General features: G+C 40.2%; 1 protein-coding gene across 1 annotated transcript in view; it reads right to left on the bottom strand.

The window, feature by feature from the left end:
• The window catches only part of ARHGAP29 (Rho GTPase activating protein 29), a 102,797-nt gene that overhangs the window by 68,005 nt on the left and 16,044 nt on the right, over positions 1 to 18,748 (bottom strand). The gene's annotated exons all lie outside the window — the stretch shown is intronic.

The raw sequence follows: 18,748 nt of genomic DNA, 5'->3' as shown, positions 1-18,748 counted from the left end.
TGGAATTTAACGGACCGTTTAAAATGGAAGACAAACGGAAGTACGGTATCCGTTTCAAATGGAACAACGGAAACCACACGGATGTCACAACGGACGCACGGATCAGTTTTAAATGGACGTGAAAACGGTGAAAGATGTGTGCATGAGGCCTTAAGCAAAAGGCGTCAGAATTCTGTCACAAGTTGGGTCCATGACGTGCCGAAATGGTTATAGGTTTTGGACCCTTTTTACGCCTACCTCGGCAATTTTAAAAAAGTTGCTATAAAAAGGAAAGTGGTTAAGTCATAAAAGCGCCACATTTTTTTAAAGGCGCTTTTTTTGGCGCAAAATATTGATATAAAATATAAGCCAGCCAAAATGTAGCGCAAGATAAAATGCCTACGGAGTTGTGCCAAATTTATCAAGATGTGCGCCATTCTGATAAGTTTGGTGCAAATTGCGTAATTTTTGTTGACTGTAACCTGAATTCTGGTACAATCAGTCATTATAAAAACTGTGTTTTGTTTTATATTCCTCCCTGATGAGTCTGGCGATTTTGTACATGGTTGTAAATGTTTTCTGTAATACGGTCGCTAAAAACAGCTGACCAACTGGTCGTCCATCGGTCATGTAAAAGGTCAACTCTGTGCCCTTTTCTTCTACCAAACGCACCACAGCTTTGAACAGCCATTTGAGATAATGGCAGAGAAACCATGTGCAAGGCCAGAGGTGGGGGACACAATAAAAGCTTTTAGTGACAATTCCCATTCACTGGATTTATGAGCAATTTACCTTTCGACCTGCAATCCAAAGAAATGGTAAACAAAAACTTCTAAAACAGTCTGTCTTCTGCTGGTCTGAATGGCCCTAAGACTACTATTTAGAGCGGAACTTTCTAAAATAGATCAAGGCTGTATTGAGTGTGCGTTAAAATCAGATAACATGTAGAAAAGGATCGCTAGACGGACAAGGGAAACTTTACCAAGCTTCCATTGTCACGTCCCCTACTCCCTGGGGCGAGGCTCCTCTTTCTGCTGGAGATACTGGCTAAATGGTAAAACATACAATTTAGAAGAGTTAACTTTTGATTTGATTGATCTGGAAAGTTAGATTAAAGAACTATATATGATCGTGTATGACAAATTAAGGCTTGCTCACGGCATATTTTCAGAGTTGCCAATCCTAGATCCGTTTTTCGAGGGGTTGGTTCTAAAGTTGCCGTGTAAAGTGAACCTGCAGTTTAGAGGTACATTACATACATTTGTAAAAGGGAAGTCGATCCCAAACTATAGTTGAAGAACATTACTATATAGAAAAAAGATCTGTCATGAAATAGTTCAGAAACGCGGATTATCTGTCACTTGCTTCAAAAGACCCTGCAAATAATCTGTAAAATTCAGAAGAGAAAACCAAATCGCCCTTGAAAAAAATAAATAAAAATCTAGTAGCACTCGAGAAGCATTAACCACAGACCGGAAGTTTTGCATTTTAGGAGGAAGTGTTCAGTATAGATGTGCTCGATCATCGGAAACTACTTCCTCGCACATCTCATAAGTGTGACATGGCTGCATGTAGAGAAAAATCGCACTCTCCTGGTTGAACGGCTCCAATTGAACCCCCTTTGAGTTATCTATACAGGAGCACAGTGCATTATATAATAAAGTATAATAAATGTTAAATGCAATAGCCAAATGGACCCTATACTTCCACAGGAATCTTGTAGAAGGCTGAAAATCGTGGCACTAATAAAAAGTTGCATTGAGTATACACAAAAGAAACAAACATACAAAGGTGAACAGTATACACAAGTGAATAACCACGACATGAACGAGTATAAGAGAACATTTAATTTATATACTTCACAAGCACAAAGTTGTAGTTCATGAGCGGTTTACATAGAGGACCCACACTGCTTTCTTAGGATAAAACTAGGTTGCAATTGTGAACATTTTCAGAAGAGTCATTTATTTTTTAAAAAGTAGCTACAAAGTAGGTATACTCCAGACCATACATTCCAGCCTGCGCAATACAATCTGGAAGGCAGAGAAACTCATGTTTGAACAAGTAGCACTGAACTATTTCTAGTGGGAATTCAGCTATGAACAGACCATAGACAAGACAAAAAGTATAGAGTGCTCGCTCGTAGGAGAGACACCAGTATACAAGGCGTGGGATTGGGCTGGAAGACCGTAAAAAAGTAAGAAAACGCTTCCATGCAGTCCAATAAAATCACCTAAATTCTGCAACTGTGACACATGATCAATAAGAATATCTACCCTAAGAAAAAGCATCATTGTTGCCCTTCACAAACAATCACATTAGTGCGGATCCTACAGGTGTACGGTTTTATTTGTTTTTTTTGCGATAAAGTACTGAATTTCTTAATTCACAAAAACGGACTGAAATAAAAAGAACACAAAAGAAACACGTTTACTGCATCAAAAAAGCTACAGTGTTGGCATACAACCGTTGGTATCCAATGGATGGATTATTTTTTTTGTTAGTCAAGTTTTTTTTATCCCCCCCCCACACTTTATTTTCTTCAGGACATGAATGTATACTAGACAAACTGTAATTAACAGTCTCAAGTGTTTTTATCTAACAGAGCAGGTGAAGCTAAAGACAAGTTACTTATTAGAATTCAAAAGTTAAGTCACCTCACTGCTCTACATTCGTCTCAGAAAAGTCCAGGACACAATCCGTCCCCAATATTAAGTCCTGCTCTCCAACGCAAGAAAAAGCTTTGATGCTGCACCAAGGCTTTCACCCGGTCTGCTTCTTCCAGGGCATCTGAAATTACAGTCACAATAATCCCGATTATGCGCCATCCATTTATTTTTTATGTCCAATGGGACCCATTGGACATAAAAAAAAAAAAAAAATGGATGTTCAAATCACTGCTCCTCTTCTCCCCTCCAGGTGCCATTATCATGCTGCAGCTCATACTAGGTCCTGACGCTGCAAGAACCGTGGCCGATAATGGGAACAAGAGAAGCGGTGAGGTGAGAATATAAAAACCGCAATTTTTAGCGTAGAAAGGTTGATATATTCCCCCCCGTCTTTATATTCTATTCTGGTATACAGACGTACATGTGTGACGTAGGGTGAAGATATGTCGAGAACAGATATGAAAAGAATACAGTCACATTTGTTCAATAGACGGCTGGCCAAGCCTTTCCCAAACATGTCAAATGAGCCATAAGTTATAATGGACACACTTTGTACTTCATGACATGAAGGGCTGTTTAGCCGACTTTAGCATTGACAGGTTTATGTGTCTCCTACCCTGCCCGAGGAGCTGTAACCCCTTATTTCCTTATAATTGCACGTTTGACATTAAACCACATGCTGTGTCTGAGATTTCAGACTATATTCTATGGAGACGTTCATGTGATATTATATTGGTCATTACCTGCACCACAATCTGAAAATATCTCAGAGTACTTCTTCCTTTACTGTGCAATACGATTACAAAAAAATGGAAATTCTTGGACAAGTGCCACATAGATTAACATGTTAACAACGCCATTCAGTGTCACTGGAGTCAAAAGGAGCGGAAGCGGAGGTCTTATTTCTGCCTATTAATTCTGATGGTGAGAACTTCGGCGTGACTGCTTTACTAAAGGCTTGGGCACACTGATTCTTCAGCTCTTGAACTACAACTACCAGCATAACATCCCAATCATGCCCAACACCAAGAAGTTATATTGGGATTTGAAGGCCCATAAAAGCTGGAAATCTATTGCGTTCTAACAGTCTTCCACCCATGCACATGGCTGTATTATGGATCCATAATACGGTGCCCATTGAATTCTATGGGGCCATACTGTACCTCTGTGTCTCTTTATTTTTCTACATAGGCACACCGGTTTATGCTCACGGATTCTGCAAGAAAAACTATTTCAGGGATGTTCCATCGCCTGCTTTATTACAAAAGGTAAAATCTGCACCCAATATTGTTTTTTATGCATTTTTTAGGCGTGCATTTTACATTTTTGTGAGTTTTTTTTTAGATACTAGTAATAAAAAATTCAGAGAAGAAACCGCAAGACAAATTGACATGCTGCGGGTTTTTTTTTTTAAATCTGCAATGCAGGTCAATTTCGCAGGAAAAGTCTGCACCGTGTAGAGGAGATTACTTGTAATCTTATTTACTTTGTTGGTACTGTATTACGCTGCAGATATGCCACAGGAAAATCTGTGCGGTAATTCGCACGAAATATGCATTTTGTGCACGTGGGCTGAGGTATCCATGTGCAACACACAGGATCCCGCAGATGAGGTTACTCATGAGGTTAGGAGCAGCGGGCTCAGATAGACATGGCGTCACGTAACAAACACTGGGCAGCTCTGCCCACACCTCGCCAACGCCATAGTGTGTATTATAGCTAGAGCAGTCTGCATAATATACACACAAATTATATACAGGCAGCGGTTCTGTCAGTATAACAGACAATGGTAGATAAACCGTACAGTATATACAGGCTGCTGCCATGGGCTTCCAAAAATAGCTCAATGGTGTAAGAAAGAAAATCTTTTATCTGCAATTAAAACCGTCACTTTACCTCACGATCCTGCTGTATATAATAACGGCACAGGTTATTAGGTTTATGGTGTCTTTTCCAAATGGGTTTCACACATTGTGAGTATTTCTATTTGCATCCCATCCCCCTACCACTTTTACCTGTATAGAGTATGATCAACGCTGTTCCCTATGGCAAAAAACAGACAGTACTGCCTGCGGCTAAACCATGACTTGATAACAGGAACAGACTTTTAATGAACAGTCCATAAACTATCCTAATTAGGAACCTTACTCACGGTTAGGTCACTCACTAAAAATTTATCACATGCTCCACATACATAGACGTCATTAATCACAGAATACCTTGTACTGTAAGATACCTCTGACAGGATGAAAAACAAAAACAAAAAAACAGCGTTCAAAGGACCAATAACGCTAAACAAAAATTTTCTGAACATATAAAAAATTCAGAAAATACAGAACACTCAATTTAGAATTCATCAAGTCCCATTAATGCTGACTTAGGCTGCCGCAATTCACAGCAAAAACGCAACGTGTGAACCCAGCTTTAAGGGCTCCACCACACTTTTCTTTTGGAGACTTTAAAAACACACACCAAATGAAAAACACCGTAAGACCTAATCCAAAAATCAGAAACATAGGCAGTTGCAGCTTGATCAGATAAAAGGTCTATAAAAATGGAAAATTCCCTCAAAACTACCACGCCAGCAACATGCTGCATTTTGAAAGTCAAAAACAAAACAAAAAAGAACGATGGGGTCAAAAGCTGAAAAGAATGGTGCTCCATTAGCCCGACGGTGGCCAAAAGAGTGACTTTTTGGCCTGTGTCTGGCTGGAATACCTCTATTTGTGTTTGTTTTAACTTTTTTAAAGATGGAATAGCGCTTTTCCATCCTGGAAAAAGAAAAGTACCAGGCGGTAATCATTTTTTTTTTTTTAAGCATGTGGCTATGGTGATGGATGCCACTATATGGCATGTGTCAAAGGCCACCATTAAACCTAGGCGTTGGGACGCTCCAGTGATCTAACGGTCCATATATGGACTATCACTGAAGCTTCCTGACACAGAAGTGGCCTCCCTACGTCAGCTCGGTGAGATCCTCCAGGATCCATACAAAGAACGCTTTACAGGGGGGCGCCGGCTACTACTCAGCAGAAGCCAAGCAATCCCTCCTACCCGCAGTGACGATGAAACTTTGTTAGCATCTGGAGTCCCCGGCTGATACGTCGGCCCGGGGAAGCTACATCACTTCCCAAGGTGTCGCTGTCGTGGCATAAGGAGGGCTTGCGGAGGACTCAGGTAAGGGGTTCTCTGTGTGGATCCCGGAGGAGGCCACTGCTGCATCAGGAAGCTCCAGTGATACTATCTATATATGGACAGTAATGTCACTGGAGCTTTTCGACAGATCTGTCAAAAGCAGGGCAATGACAGATGCCAAACAGTGGCATACGGTCACCCATAGGCTAGAATGGTACACGTTTAACGGATACGTCATGAACAGGGCTACGAGAGTTCATGATGTATCCGTTGATCGGATATCATTATAGGCCAATGGGTGACAGTAGCCATTGTTTGCATTAGTCCCAGCCTACGTTTAACCTATACGTTGTGAGCTTTTTCCAATAATATATATATATATATATACACATACATACATACATACAGGTCTCAAAAGTTGCCCAAAAATTTGATGCCAACACAGCCTTTGTAAATCTGGGCCGGTGTGTGAATCCTGCCTAACGAATGGGCCAAACAACCTGCTGACAATCTAATGCACATGGAGCCTGTACAGTGGCAAAGTTTCTTTGTTTCAGTACTGCAATTCAGGTGACACCATGACGTATGACGGCGATATTCTATTATAGCAGAAATGCTTAAAAGGAGGATACCTTTTTAATACAGCACACGATCGAGCATGGCTAAACATATATTACTCTTGGATTAGGGGGAAAAAAAAATAAAATACCTTCATATGTCTATATGAAATCCAAAGGCTACTTTCAATACCGCATGGGCCCTAAGATCTATTGGGGGCCGTATTACAGCTCCATACAACTCGCAATTTGCATGAAGATGTTGCATGAAGATGACCGTGTTGATGAGGCTTTAGTAAGTAAAATAATTTAAATCTGCTATCATTTTGTAAACGGAGATTGGGACAGAAAACCCTATTTTAGGGAATAGCGGGGTTCAGTCTGATCAGGTCCAAAATCTTTATGTCTAGTCCCAGCTTTAGAGAAACACATAACAGCTTTATGTAACACATAAATCAATGAATGTGTAATTGATTGGAGACTTTCCAACATCAGGAATGTCAGCAAACACATTTTTCAGTCATCTTAACCAGTCGCAATATATTCAGAATACTGAAAAGTATAGAAACGATGGTCTAGAGATCAGTGAGCACTTCCAAGATACGCACGATCCTAAAGTTAGGTAAATCCGAGGAAACCCCACATTTCAGCACAGCACACATGTGGGGCCCTCTCCACTGACCAGATAAAAGGAACTTAAGACCATGTGAACTACATAAGAACATGCTTTATGATTGTCTCATGCATTTTGCTCCCAGCAGGCAGTGACGCTGTTGGACAAAATTAATACAAGCAAAGAACCACTCTCATCACATGGACCAGAAGGAGATAAACAATTTCTACAAACCCCAGCTCTGAGGCTTTAGTTGACTGAACAAAGTCCACCCCTGAAGCTGTTTACAGATTGTGTGAAGCATAATGAATGCCCTAGGTGCCATTACTGACCCTACTCAATGTAGCACAAAGCAAGTACAACCAGCGTCTCTGCCACAGGTGGTCGGTGTGAGTGAAATGCAATAATTAGAAGACCTGTGTGGTGGGAACTCGATGACAGCATAATGACCTAGGACTACCATTCTTTAATTTAGTTAACACTTTCCTGTCATAGATCCTGAAAAAATATAGATATACGCTTGAACAACATATTGACTTCGTGATTTAAACCATTATATTCATTGTATAATATCCTCTTTATTACGCATTAAGAATTATAAAGTGCAATACCCCTGTAAAATGGAAACCAAAATCCTAAGAATGACCATAGTCCTCAAGGAGACCTTCCAGAAGAAACATATAATGGCACTGAATGTACATTAACAATGTGCAAACGGTTTTAAATATCTCTAAACGGAGACAGGATTGCTTAAACTTACAGGCCCAAAGCCTGACTGCACTACTGAGAGATTGTGCTTAAGACATGTGCGCTACGGCTGTCTGTTCCGTGCAATCCTGACACGGAGAACTTGTGTGGATAATAATCATCATCAAAAATACAATACTAACATTCTGTCTGGCTTGGATAGTGACAGTTATGGGTATACATAGGTCAGGGCATCAATATATTTTGAAATTTATAGCACTGCACCGGATGAAAAAAAAAAAACCAGGACCCGAAATGTCATCAGAATGTCTTCGTATTGCAGCGAAAGGCACATGCATGATTAAATTGGCCAAAGAACAAGGGACTGGCAAATACCTAAGAATCCACTTATCTCCTGGGGAATAAAGATCATATTTTTTTTATGGTTTGTTAAAATTTCCCGATAAATTAGCCAAATAAACCCTTGATGTATTAGGCTGTATGCCATACAGTAGCAAACGTCATGCATAATTTGCCATGTTAAGAAAACCTATACTGCACTGTGGAGGACTATAGAAAAGCACAGGAGGCAGCACTTTGATACAGTATATTGATGTACACCTGCCTGGCATTATGCCAAAGGGACATTCTTGCCATCTGTCAGTCCTATAGGAGTTTCTGGCCCCTTTCAGCGTAAACGCGAGGACTCAATAGACATGCACACCGAACAGTGTAAACATAGCCTGAACTGTGCCATCCTTGATGCAGAGGACAATCAAACTGGCACATGCGACATAAGATTGTTGGCGTATATCACAAAATCTTTGGAAACTGGTGACAAAATAAAAAAACTCCTGGCCTCATCAGGTTAACTGCTCTTGAACAGGTAAGGAATGCTGGGTGACCATGACTAATGGCCGCGTCATCAGTGTCCATGGCAGCTCACAGCAAAGTCTTATTGGCATATATCTGCAATGTTTTAGAAAGAATAGAGCATTGATCATTGGCTATGGAAAGTCTGCCACCACGATTACTTGCTATGGTTGCCATGATATACGAGCCAAAAGGGCACCATATGCGGAGAAATATCAAGTTCTCCGGAATCTGAGAGTTTAGATATCCACACAATAAGATTGACCAAAATCTACTTGTTATGGACCTGTGCTTCCCCTTACCATAAAAAAAAGGAAATGATCGGACCTTCGCTGCACCACATAGATAATCAGCGACTGGGAAGATACCTGCCAATGTCCGGTGATAATGACAGTATAGTCACAGAACGGACTAATAAGCCGTCAGCAGCTAGACAGATAACCCTATTGAGTCACAGGAAGACCTATCAATATACAATGTAACCTTTAATTTAAAAAAAAATATACATGTAAAAAGGCGGCTTGTACAGCCGGATCACCAAAATAAACAAGAAGGGAAATCCAGGAAGGAGATGGTATACACGGTAGAAAGGGAAAGGTCACCCTACTTATATCCCTTCTAACAGGACTCTGCCCGTACGGAGCTACCGCCCTGATAAGGGCAAACCCTCCATCTGTAACCTTCTTGCACCCTAGTAGGTCCCTACTGAAGGGGCATATAACAAAGGTGATCCCACTCTGAAGCCTCCTAACAAAAAACCATGATGGGTACTTCTTACCAGGAGTGAAAGGAGGTCAACAGAGTAAAGAACAGCACGTAGAATACTTCACAGATGATAAATGAATTATTTCTCGTGTCACACATACTGAATGTCACATCGATATCTCACAAAAAAAGTTCCAACATGTGTCACCACAAGGCAGTCCACTTAGGTGCAATTGATAAACACCAAATAGGATTTTAACTTTTTGTCCAAAAACAAGCCCCTACTACGGCAGAAATGTTATATTTCCCATTGCACTAACATCTTCTCCCACTCAGCCCAAAATGTCTGTAGAACCATAGATTCTTCTGAGGATGGGTTGATTGAGGTGTCCTTGACTTGTGATTCTGTACCCTGTATAAGATACACACTCCTCGAAATGCAGTCAGATGGTCGGGTCTCTATGTTCTGCATGGTCATGTATCTTGTGAGGAATGCGACGAGTCTTTTTTTTACAAACCAACCTGTAAGACAGGGTTAGTGGTCCTCTAAGTGGTAATAAAGCCAATTAATCGTCATTTTATTAGGCAGGGCAGTATAATAATTAAAACAAAGCTCACAGAACTGAACTTAAACCATGCATACCAATACATTACAGACACAAAAGGTTAATTCACCAAAGTGAAAGATTTTCCCACGTCCTAAAATTCCACTAGAAAAATAATTGAATGTGAATGAATAGATGAATATTTTACAAGAGGAACATTTATAAAACAAACCACTTAATTTTCCAATTGTTAACAGTATTACATTACATTATATCAGTGTTATGCTTATTCATTGTTTCCAAACAGCAGATTTTATTGTCTACACAAACATGAGTAAATGTGAAATTTCTTTGGAGGAGAATACCACGGTCAAGTAGCTAGAGGCCTAAGGGTAAGTAGATGACCTCTAACCTTTCGCTAGACTCGAAATTACAGACACAAATAATTATTAGTCATTTATGCAAGGACGGAGAAACTTTAGAATTGTTGGAGACGCTGCTTTTTTGCAATAAAGATTCATCGGCGGTACAAAAGCACATCAATTATAAAATTGTACTAATCGGGTACTGCAGATTTCCTGCACTGTATTTTATTGAGGAATATACGCAACGTAACACAGTAGCAGCAGAGTGGATGTGATTTGAACAAATCTCATTCACACGCTGCGGAACAAATCAGCCCAAAAAAACTTTCATAAATTGACCTGCAGTGCTTTTCTTTTTTTCCCCCAATATGCAGCATGTCAATTCATGCTGCGGAATTGATGGTTTTCTCCATTGAATTCAATGGGAGGCAAATCCCCACAACAAAAATTGCAAAGGTGGCAATTGAGAATGTATAGGGACGAGCGATCGGAGTAACGACTGCTCATCCCCATCCATAGCTCCATGTGACAGGAGCATGCGAGTGGTCTCGTTGATCGGCGCTTGCTGCATCGGCCAAAGTCAGCCGATGTAATAGGCCCTTTAGGCCCCTAGCATATCACAATTGGGCAATCCACTGCACCCTATGCAAGCACCTGTGGGGCTGCTTTAAAGACAATATTAGGGAATTGTATAAATTCCCACAGGGGTGTTCAGGTAACATCATTGGGTGGAGAATTTCAATGTGACCTGTAGACCTCTCAGAAGAATAGATGCTGCTGTTTATGGCAGCCTGCAATCTGTCAATGGACTCCAGAGTACAAGCTCAAATTTAAGTTATTTTAGATTAACTCAATGTTTTTGTAATTATTGGATAAGGTAGCTGATTAAAAAATAATCCCTCCATGAATGGCTATATTCAGTCTCTACAATATTTAGAGATAAAATAACCTATATCTTCAGTATATTCACATAAAAGAAGAAGTCGGCTTGAAATTAGTTTTTTTTGCTGCTTTGAAACAAGTCTATTCTAATCCATTAATCCGCTTATAAATGAGCGCCGTAAACATTAGCTTTTCGGTTAACTATTGCCAGGTTTTGTTGGAATGCCTTATGAAAAAATGATCTCATGATAGGAAAATAATAATTGCGTTTGCTTTGAAGTAAACTTATCCAATTGTGCTCTTCCACCACACATTATGGTTGAGACGTTTGGGAGAACCTGCTACCTACCTCGGAAAATAAGGAAAATCTCTCAATGGGGATAAAAGATTTAGGAGAGTCAAAAAGACGGGAATATTCGGCTTAGCCACATATATCAGAACTGTACTTTCTATTGGAGCTCTTAGGCCACCCGCCAACATCAGAACTTTGGCATCAAGTAGGTTGTAATTTTCCTGCCAATTCATCATCAGCTTTTCCTGCGTTGGTTACACTGGGTTGAATTGTAAACGGGTGTCATCAAGTGACAAACCTTTCAATAGGGGAAATGGCCACTGTAGTTGTCAGCCCGATGAGGTCGTCCGACAAATATTTTAGGTTTATGTGCACTCTGATGCTATGCAGGTAAAGAAATACAAAAACCTTTCAGCGAGTGGTGTTGATTCTGTTCACGTCATTGAATCACCGATGGGAAAACACTACGTTTGTCGTGGATAGGCCAAAAGATTTCACTAACTAAGGAGTATTTACAGAGTCATATGGCTTGTTCACAGCCTGCAGAATTGCTGTGTTTTTTCCATCTGGAATTGGACGGAAAAAACGCAGAATACAGTAGCAGCAAAGTGGGTGAGATTTAAAAAATATCATCCACGCGCTGCGTAAAAATTCTGTGCAGAAATGTACTTGCGGTGCGTAATTTTCGGACCGCAGCATGTCAATTCCTGCTGAGGAAAGTGGACAGAATTGCTGCGTTTTTCAGGAGATATCACCATATCCCAGCATTGAGGAAAACACAGCAAAATACGCACCATTTTCTACCGTAAAAAACGCAGGAAATGGTGCGTTTTTGCCGCAGTGGAAAGTCTGATACTTTCAATGGAATTGCTGCAGAAATTTTCTGCAGCAATTCAGTTGTGTGTGGACAAGCCCTTATTGTTTAAAGTAAATACATAAAGTACGCAATTTGTAAAAGGTGACAATCAGTAATGGCAAAGCTTGCTGATAATCACGTTTTAATTTTAAAGGGCGTTTTCCCCCACAAGTGTACATCCGAATAATTCTGCCATTATATTAATGAAACAAGTAATCTGTGCAATTTCGGTTATTCTGTTCCGTCATAGGAACCAAACAACGAAAACAGTAGTGCCTGATCTGTCAAACGAAGGACACCAACAGCGCTTGACAAAACCCATTGACTTGAATGTATTCAGCTAGGTTTCCATCATTTTGACAAAGAAAATAGTGCTGAAAGTTGCGCTATTTGATCTGCGGGCCTCCAACAGACGTATGAACACAGCCTAAGCAGAGTTCTGTCTAAAATAGTTTGTTGTTTTTAAGTTTGAATTTTATACTGTATTATTCCGATGTCCATAAAGTCAACGGGGGAAATTTATCAGTAATTTAGACTGTAAAACTGGCTTTGTTGCCCATAGCAACCAATTACACTTCAGCTTTCATTTTACCAGCACAGTTTTAGAAATGAAAGCGGAGCTCTGATTGGTTGCTTTGGGAAACAAAGCCAGTTTTTCTGTTAGACAGTTGTGATCAATTAGGCCCAATGTCTGCAAATATTTGGTTTAAAAAAAATAAATGTACTAATGTCACCCACGATTTATCTCTGCTATAGTAACGATTAGGTCAACTTTATTTCCTACCTTGATTTTGCTTCCATTATTACCTAAACAACATTTTGTAACTTTAATGTAGAGACAAAAATATTCCAGTTTTTACACAAGCTGAATTTTTTTTTTAAGATGCAGAATTTTATTTGAGAATACCCCTGATAGGGAAGCGGTCACACACCTAATGACTGTTCATCTTAGACACTATAGCAACAAGTAGAGGTTTGTTCGAGAAGAATGCAGGGTATGTGAGTGGGGGGAGGGGATACAGCTGAGAACGACAGGCCGTTCTACTAACCCACAAATTCCTTTGGTGGGCTTTCATCTTTGAGAACCATCTCAAAATTATCCTTCGCGTAATAAGCAATGTGATAAAAGAAAATTCCATTTCAAGAGACGATCTGAAGAAATCGGTTTCTGGGAAGGGAAAGCCAAGACTTCAGGAAATTTAAAAAAAATAAAAATAAATGTAAAAAAAAAAAAAAAGGATCTGGCTCCTCCAGCTGCTTACAAGAAAAGCTTTAGGTTGGAATTCCACAGGGCGTTCTGATAGCATTTTTATCGCATTTGTATTGCAGTTCAGCAATTTTCATGTGCTTCTTAAATGATTCGAAAAATGCATTGTAAAAACCGCCTGAGTTTTACCTCCAATCACCGTGGTTTCAAAATGCGGTTTTCGGCAATGCTATTACAGGTGAAGCACCTGGTTTTCGCAAAACCCGTAGCGATACTCCACTTTGAGAAGGAGCTCGATTAACGGCACTGACCTACAAGCAGCTACAGGCAATTTATGTCAGCCAATATCCTATAAATGGGTTCTCGGTTACAGACCCAGCTTGGGGCAAATAAATAAATTGTATAAGAAATTAAGGGGTTGTCCACTTTCTGAAAACTGATGACCTATCCACCGGATAGGTCATCAGTATATGTTCGGTGCGCGTCGGACATCCGTACCCCGCACTGATCTGCAACTCCGGCTGCCTCTGTGCATCAGATGTTTGTAATGGGATGCAGTAGTTTGAGCCGGAAGCAGATGGCTGCGACCACTGTATAGCGGCCGTTCGGCGGAACTGCGGCTCTGCTCCTATTTACTTGAATAGGAACAGAGCTGCAATACTGCAGCTCCGGCGCTATTCTTTGACCGGAGCCATCTGCTTCCGGCAACAGCATCTGGTGCCCGGAGGCAGCCTGAGTTCCGGATCGGTGTGGGGTCCAACACGTACCGATCATATGATGATGACCTATCCGGTGGATAGGTCATCGTTTTTTAGAAAGTGGAAAACCCCTTTTAACTATACTGTAGGTATATGTGGATCTCCTCTGTAAAGGAACGGATTATAGTAAAGGCTGGATAGTTTCACAAAGTGTGTTATCAAGACAAACTAAAAAGTTATGATATTGAATCCACCCAGGTGGATAGTACCTATCAATTCATAAAATAACAAATCGCATGCTTCCTCACTGCACTTACAAATTGCGCAACTACCATGTTAGAAGAGATACACGATTTCTGCACAATAATCCAGCCAACAAAAAGATTTTGTTTTCTTTTTGTAAAATACACCCAATAAGCCCCTAAAACCATGATTCATCTATTACACTAAATCAGTGAGATGGGTGCCATACACTAATTCTCTAAGACTGGCAGGAAGTTTTATCTTTACTTGTACTTACTGACATACTTCTTATGTCAAACGATAATTTACTTTCCCCATAACTACTCAGTGGGGGAGGAATTTATAAAACAGATTTGTGCCAGTCTTTTGGCAAAAAAAAGAAAAAAGTTACAAAATCATGACACGCCATATTTGTAACTTTTCCCAGCACTCGCCAGTTTTGAAAAGTGCTGAGGTTTACTGGGAGTGGGAACAATCTCCACATTTTTTACAATCTTATTAATATTGAAGCCAAAAACAGCAAATATTTTGTTGCAAAGAGCAGCCGTAGATTTTATTTTCTGACTTTAGGACAGTCCAAAATGAGCCAAATTTATGAAGACGCGCACGAGTATAAAATAAATTTTCCGTAACTTACTCCAACGCACATTTTTCAACTGGCGTACGAAAATGAGAAAACTCCTGGCCTCCGCAAAACTCCTGACATCACTATCCAAGTATAGACAGTGATGTAAGGAGATAATCCAGGGCCGGAATCCGCGGCCAGAGTGTTGTCAACAGGGACTCAGGCTTTGCAAAGTTCCTGACGGTACAGTCCCTATATAGACAGTGACGTCAGGAGCAGTGCCGAAGTCCCTGTCAGAGCGTAGCTGATGCTTTGCCTGGGGACTTGGGCACTAGGGAAACTCCTGAAGTCACGGACCATTTATGGACAGCGACGTCAGGAGCTTCCACAGCGCCGGAGTACCTGGGGGGGCAGAGCGCTAGTACATGCTCTGCCCTAGTAGTCCGGCACCTGGGAAAGCTCCTGATGTCACTGTCCATATATGGACAGCGACTTCAGGAGTTTTTCGAGGGCCACTCCCTGGGTGACGTAATTTACATAACGCCATAGAGTGGGATGTTTTGTTTTTCGTTGGACTTATTGGTCGGGAGTCTTCCTGACATATACCTCTGACGGAAGGCCAAAACGCGATATGAATAGGGCCTTACGTGCCTACTCAATACATTTATCTTTAGATCATTATGCCAAGAATACGGCTTTATAGCGGACTTTATTCTCTTCTATTTTACTTTATAGACCGTCAATCTGAATTTGCATGAATTTTTTTTTATTTGTATTGTAACAATATGTATAGGAGGGTTGAGAATAATAATTATTTCTGCGCTCTATAGTAATGTGGTTATTCCTTAGACATTAAATTCCAACGTTTGCTGTGCATATATCTACACATGGCTACAAACTGATGTTTATCTAGCCTTGCTGAACTTCTGCCCTTTGATGTGCCATATTTTACTTTGGTTCAGTTCATAACTTTTATTTACCATAAATTCTTTCGAAATCCCTTTGTTTGGACACTAAAGCCTCTCAATCCACAAAAAATGAAAGATTTAGATGGAAAGAATTCAGAGGGCATTCTATCAACAACTTCCCTGCTGTAGCAAACACATAAAAGACCATACTCATGCTTCCAATAGCAGCTTTGTATCTTTTGTCTGCAGATTTGAACTGACTATTTTAGTTTATCGAACGGGAAAAAAAAATAAACAAAATCTAATTTAAATTGAAATTCGCCTTCTACCCAATCATTTGGGCATCAGTGACCAAAAATGTGACAATTTATAGACTGCATCTGCATTATATGTGTAAAATCAGAAAACTAGAAGTAGAATTCCATCAGAGTAAACTGCATCAGGGCTCTTTTAATAGGTTTCTAGGTTACTGGGCAGTTCAAGGGTAAAGAAACAGGTTGGACTAGTCCAAGCCTCTTGTTACGTGCACCACGATAAAACGTACACAAGAGAACAGGCACGCAGATAACCTTAGAGTAGGGTCAGCCAGCGATCATACATATAATACCTGGGTTATATCTCATATCTACTGCTCCCTCAACATATTTAACTAGTCAAGCTCCATCCAAACAGCCCTATAAAACATTTAAAGTATAAACGAGATCGCCAAACAATGAAAATAATTAATAGAGCCCTTAAGCGATGGGTCAACAGATCTATTGAAAATATGCCCGTACATTAAATGGGCTCATGAGGAAACATATCTAGAATGAAGGATGTACAGTATGTGGGTTCTGCTGACCATACACAAGACCGTACATCCAACAGCAAAGTCGCCTGCTTTCTAATAAACACATTTGACTTGGCTGAACAGCAAGGCGGCATTTACCATCAAATATTTAATATGTACGCTTCCGGATAAATTAAGTTTAAAAATTGTTAAAATTGCAAAATCGGCCAAGCTAAAAGTCATCACAACAAATGAAGTAACACTAAAGACATACCAGCATCAGTCATACATATTCATACCGGTATTGAATATGAGTCACTGCTAAAGTAATAAATTATTGGTCATTAAACTTTTTTTAATATACTAGATCTGCATGGGAGGCCTGACAAGTACCGATCTCCGGAATGAAGTAAATCATACAAGACAGCATGCTTTAGGTTAGAACATGTAATTAAATATACAGAAATATTCTTGTCCCGTTTTGGAGATGTTAATGTGCCAGGTATATAAGATGAAGTGAAAAAAAAAAAAAAAAAAAGTCCTTCAAAACCAGCCAAGAGCACAAAGAGCCCTCATTTACCATGTCCAAGCCAAAAGAGGGAGGCATTCTTTACTCTACTAGCCATTTTCATCACAAAGAGCGATGGGACGGTGCATTGGTCTGAGGCACTAATCGTTTCACACCAAGACACTTTATACATCGACATCAAAGATAACGGCAGTCCTCTACTGCCAGTACAGTCTGGAGCACTTTGTTAACCACGGTTAGGAAGATCACAGCTTCTTTAATGTTCTGCTTCACAAACAAGACTTGGAAATCAACCAAGTCTCTGTCAATAGCTGAGAAGTGTTGTGTTTGCTAAAGTGTCTCTTAGGAATCCAATGGGCAACACTTCAACATGAATACCCATAACAGCAGTCCATACAAAAAGTCTGAAAATTTCACCGTAGCCGGCTCCTGAGCATGGAGATGGTAACCATTTGCTAGGAACTTACACCATCCCCATAGTAAGAGGTCCACGGGATTTGTTTACGCACACATTGGTAGGCTCCATCATGATGAATATTTTGTTGCATTCATATATTTTGATTCTTTAGTATGTTAATCCTTAATTTGCATAATTTTGTAAGAGAATACTTATGAAATTTGTTAATATTAATTGTATATCCCTGTATTTTACTTAAGGAGATCACTAACTCAGATATAGCGCTACAATGCATGAGAAACGTAGGAGAAGATTTAGTATTCAAAATGTGCTTGAATTCTGGAGAACATGCCATGTGCCACAATTGAAAAATTTGGCGAATCTTCTAACCGCCTAGTCTAAGTTTACACTGTCTAAATATTGCCTGAACACCTAGAGAGGATTTTGGAAACTAAATTAATTGATAAAAGTATTTCAAACACCACTATGAGCAAAACCAAAGATGTCAAATTGCCCAGAGTGTGGCTTCTTCTACCATCCAAGTTTTACTTCACTCATGGGGGAGATGCCAAAAACCCTTTAAAGAGGCTCTGTCAACAGATTAGAAGTGCTCTATCTCCTACATATCTGATAGGCGCTGTAATGTAGATAACAGTGGCTTTTATTTTGAAAAAAAAACAATCATTTTTGAGCACGTTATGAGCAATTTTAGATTTATGCTAATTAGTTTCTTAATAGACAACTGGGCGTTTTTTACCTTTTGACCAAGTGGGCATTGTGAAGAGAAGTGTATGACGCTGACCAATCAGCGTCATACACTTCTCCGTTCATGTCCATTTGTACTCAGCACAGCGTGATCTTGCGAGATCATGCTGTGCTGTCACATACACCCACATTAACTTTACTGAAGTGTCTTGAGAGTGAATAGACATTGCCTCCAGCCGGGACGCGATGTCTATTCACACTCCTGACACTTTGGTAAAGTTTGTGTGGGACTTAGAGCGTGATCTCACGAGATCACGCTGTGCTGTGAGTAAGTCCCACACAAACTTTACCAAAGTGTCAGGAGTGTGAATAGACATCGTGTCCTGGCTGGAGGCAACGTCTATTCACTCTCAAGACACTTCAGTAAAGTTAATGTGGGTGTATGTGACAGCACAGCGTGATCTCGCGAGATCACACTGTGCCGAGTACAAATGGACATGAACGGAGAAGTGTATGACGCGGATTGGTCAGCGTCATACACTTCTCTTCACAATGCCCACTTGGTCAAA

This window comes from Rhinoderma darwinii, chromosome 7, assembly GCF_050947455.1.
Source record: "Rhinoderma darwinii isolate aRhiDar2 chromosome 7, aRhiDar2.hap1, whole genome shotgun sequence".
In the NCBI taxonomy this organism is placed as follows: domain Eukaryota; kingdom Metazoa; phylum Chordata; class Amphibia; order Anura; family Rhinodermatidae; genus Rhinoderma; species Rhinoderma darwinii.
Note: the sequence above shows the minus strand (reverse complement) of the source record. Positions and strands in the feature narration are given on the sequence as shown.